Source organism: Henckelia pumila, chromosome 4 (assembly GCF_033568475.1).
Source record: "Henckelia pumila isolate YLH828 chromosome 4, ASM3356847v2, whole genome shotgun sequence".
Classification (NCBI taxonomy): Eukaryota; Viridiplantae; Streptophyta; class Magnoliopsida; order Lamiales; family Gesneriaceae; genus Henckelia; species Henckelia pumila.
The window spans coordinates 190,428,362-190,433,048 of NC_133123.1; positions in this window are offsets into that span (position 1 = coordinate 190,428,362).

Below are 4,687 nucleotides of genomic sequence, written 5' to 3' on the forward strand. Positions count from 1 at the left end.
TTTTCTAGTTGTGAGATGCGGGAATAGCTGAAACTTGGTTTTCAGAGTCTTGCAGGATTGTTGTCACTACTTTTCCAGTAAGTTCTGATGTGCTGTGCCATGGGAATACTAGAATGAATTAAGGAAAATTTCCATAATCCAGTGCGAAGGACAATGCATCTTGTCTAAAGATAGGTCACATCAGTACGGATTAATTGTCAAGGTTGTTGCGTGTTAGCAATAGACAAGAGTCGAGTATGTGATGTATAGCAAGTTACTTCATGCATGGAGTATTCCAACAGTAATTTGGTAACTAGTGACTTGTGATAGTTCCAGAAATGACGTGTTTGTCAGAGATCGTAGTATTTTCCAATTCATGTCAGGGCTGATGTGTTTCAGCAAGAATATGAGTTAGTGAAAATGTTGAATCTGTTGGGACTAGTTTGCTTTAAGATCAGTTGGTTAGATCTCGCGAGGATAGAATTAGCAATAATGGTGTCATCAGAGACTCCGAGATGAGTTATACCAGGTGCAAATGACTGTCAAATTTTGAGACGGGATAGGAATCGTTTTCATATGCCGGTGTACCGTGGAATGTTGTTCCAGTCAAGCATTTTGGTGGAAGCTTGCCTTAGTCTCGATGTGTGTACAGCGATTGCAAGTATTTATAACTATCAGGAGGATGTCTGATAAGTGCATTTTATGAACTTAATTTTCATATGATTTGATTTGTCTTTTGTGATGTATCGAGTAGATTTTATGCGTATTTGTTGTTTTTTTTCATAAAATGCAAGGATTGAAAGAAAAGTACCAAGAAGATACGGAAGAAGGAATTACGGAGCTGCAAAGTAAACAAAACTATTGGAGCTTTTAGAAACATCCAAATCCGATCTCCACCGTTAAAATTGCATTTTCGGATGTTTTAAAGCTGTTGTCAAAATTTCAGCTCAATCCGACGACTAGAACTGAAATATGATTTTTTTCAAGAATGCTGCGCATTCGGCAAGAAGACTATTGAAAAAAAATACGAAACTTGAGCGCCCCAGCGCCGAAGAAGCCGCGCTCCAGCACTGCGCTATATCAAAATTATGGAAACTTTTTAGTCGGATTTTGAAGGAAATTTATTGGCTTTTTGGGGGGAGAATTGAGGGTTTGCATCAGATTTTGAAGGCTAGAGATGGTATTTGTTGTTTTTTTTTTGTGAAATGCAAGGATTGGAAGAAAAGTACCGAGAAAAGACGGAAAAAAGAATTATGGAGCTGCAAAGTAAACAAAATTATTGGAGCTTATAGAAAAATCCAAATCTGATCTCCACTGTTCAAATTAAATTTTAGAATGTTTTAAAGCTGCTGTAAAAATTTCAGCTCAATCCGACGGCTATAACTCTAGATATGATTTTTTCAAGAATGCTGCGCATTAAGCAAGAATACTAGCGCCTCAGCGCTAAAAAATAAGTGTTCCAGCGCCCGCCTATACAAACTTGCACAAATTTTATTCGATACTTAGGCACCCAACTCTTTGTTTCAAGCACTCCATCGCCTGTAATTTCATGTCTCAAGGCCCCAACGCCATTTTTATAGCGCGCCAGCGCTAGATGTGCTTCATTGAAAAAAATACGAAACTTGAGCGCCCCAGCGCCGAAGAAGCCGCGCTCCAGCACTGCGTTATATCAAAATTATGGAAACTTTTTAGTTGGATTTTGAAGGAGATTTCTTGGCTTTTTGGGAGGAGAATTTAGGGTTTTGCATCAGTTTTGAAGGCTAGAGAAGACTAGAGACCAAGGAGAAGGGAAATAAAGCATTCTTGGCACGAAGACGGACGAAGCGACTTCCAGAGACGGAGAAGCATCGTCTAATTTCGTTTTTATTTCGTTCTTTCTCCTGATTTTTTAATGATGTTCAAGAACATGCTTTGTTTGATTTTATTTTCGTTATGAACTAATTCCTTTGTCTAGAAGGACGACTTAGCTTGACTTGAGACCATGATTTTTATATTTTGATTGATATATTTGAATTCTTCATTCGGTTTATTTGTGTTTTCTTGAATTGAATGCGTTCAATAACTGATCATTAGTTGAATCGTTATATTTATTTGAAATCTAGCACTCGAGAGAGGCGATTTTGAATAAAACCATAGAAAAATACATCGTTGGTGTTTATAGAGTTTGAGAGGCCTATAACTCCATTGAATCCATTGTAAGAATTATATGTTGTTTACCGAATCTGATATCTAAACTTTGATAGAAATATTGAGTTTGATATTAGATACGAATTTCTACTTATTACTTGAGAAAGAGAGTAGAAAATAATTGAATTCTTGGTTAGTAAATTAGAAGAATTTATAATATAGATTTCTTTTTGAATTAACCTGGTGGATGGTCAAGTGAAGTCGAACCTGTAGAATTTTTCTCTCATTAAATTTCCGTCTTGCGAACTCATCGTTAATTAATTTTATTTATTGCAAATTTTAGTTATTTAAACTCAAACCATTCTCGTAGCTCTACATAGGATTAAGATTTGATTAGTTGCAAATATTTAATATAATATCATTTTATTCATTATTTGTGGGATCGACTTGGACTTAATTCCTATATTATAACTTGACATCGTACGCTTGCGAGCAAAAAACACGCAACAATGTCCAAAGATAGCTGAATCCTGCAGAGATATTTGACTAGCCAATCGATTGAAACTCATAGGTAAGTAACCTGTGATCGAGGTGACGTAATTCATCAAAGATGTTAGTCTCACCGTTGCAGCATATGTGTGTGGCTTCGCAAACCAATGGTTAAAGGAGAACTTGGTGATATGATTTTCATGTAATGAGAGTTTTTTCATGACACGATGTTGAGTTATAATGAGAAACGTGAAGTACGATTTGAACTAGACATGATGGTTTGAGTTCCCAGTAATTGCGCGAGAAGCTTTTTTTTCTTATTGGTAGCATGGGAAGGATAACAAGTCTGAAAATCGTGTTAAGAAGTTACGTTGAAGTATAGCTTTGTGTCAACTTCATTCTCTTGAAGAGAGATTCATGATTGCTATATCAGGACAATGTTAGGATGGGTATTCTACACCGAGAGCTTTTGAAACAATTCGAAGGTTGGATTTAGTTAATGATTCGACGAATGTCGTAAGTCAGTTAGATTATGATTTGGGTTTTGTCAATTAAGATTTTCCTTGGGATGGTGATCTTGAGCAAGCGGGTGTTTGTGTTCTAATTACTCATGGTCAGTTGGTACAAGATCAGTGCCCAAAAATTGCGAGTGTCAGCTCAGTAGAAGAATATCGAAGAGATACATCTTGAGGACAAAAGTGTCTCAGTGTGGGGATAATTGAGAGTCAAGTAGGTTCGACCTTCGTAGAGTAGCGCAACATTTTTCAGTTTCTAAAAGAGCCAAACTGAGGAGTTTGGGGAGCACAGAAAATGGTTCGGCATTAATGAAGCTTGCATGGACTGTGACAAGAGTCTGGGTGTGTCGAAAAATATTCGACCAGACATGCAAGTAAGAGTCTTTAGTACGTTCTTGGGAATTACCCTTTCAAGGATGAAAACTTTTAAGGGAGGAGAATGTAGTAACCCCAGGAATTATTGATTAATGGATAATTAATCGAGTGATCATGTTTATATTAAGTAAAACATGATTAAGGGATTTTCAAAGGGATCCAAGGAATTCAAAAATGGATCCAGAACACTAAAAAATGGCCGGGAAGGTTCCGAGGGTTCTGAGGGATCGGATGATCCGAACCAGGATCGGAGGGTCCGAACCTAGAACGAAGACAATGCCTAAAGAACGGACTCTCCGATGAGTTCGTAGGCTATGAACTCAGATCGGAGGCTCCGATCTTGTATGGCCAGCTTTTCGGAATTAATTTGTCATTGATGACATCACTTAGAGGACTTCAGACGCTCTGAAGGTGGATCGGACGCTCCAAATGAGTGTCGACAGGCGTCCTCTAGAAGCTAGACATGTGGTTGGCTGAGGGAGTTTGAACGCAGGGATCAGATGATCCGATCAGGATCAGAGGCTCCGAACGTGGGATCGGACGCTATGATCTCTGTCTATATAAGGGGGTGCCGAGCTCATGTGTGAAGTGCACCTTTTTCCTTTTCCTCTCTTCTTATTGTAGTCTTTTTAGATTTACAGGGGTTTTCTAGGTGTCCTATTGGCAAACCGGAAGTGGCTAGATGCTACGTGACTAGTAGCGGAGCTGTGCTTAAGTTTTGGGACTATCGCCATCAGCGGGATGACGACGGACGAAGGTATACCTTTGGCTTCCTAAAAATATTTAGGAGTATGCAATAGCTTAGTTAAGGCTTTTAGAGTTTAAATAATTATGCATGAGTATTTTCATTGTAGAGTTGTTGATAGGCTTGGAACCTAGAGTGGGACTGCTAGGACTCCCTTTTGGTGAGGTACGCAAGTACTGATTGAGATGACCAGCATGCCTGATATATGATATATGTGTTGCATGAGTATGTGTTATGTGTTTTACCATGTTTTACTTCTTTAGCACATGCATTTTTTTATACTAGACTGCATCTCGTGAGAGGTGGGTCGTTGACAGTCTTCATAGGGAGCATTATCTCAATTTGGACTCGAGTCAGATTGTGACAGTTTTCATATGGGACTTGTATTCTGTTTTGGATTTGAGTCAGGTTTGGGGAGGCTTAGCCCCTAGTTTTTCTACCACTAGGAGCGACCACG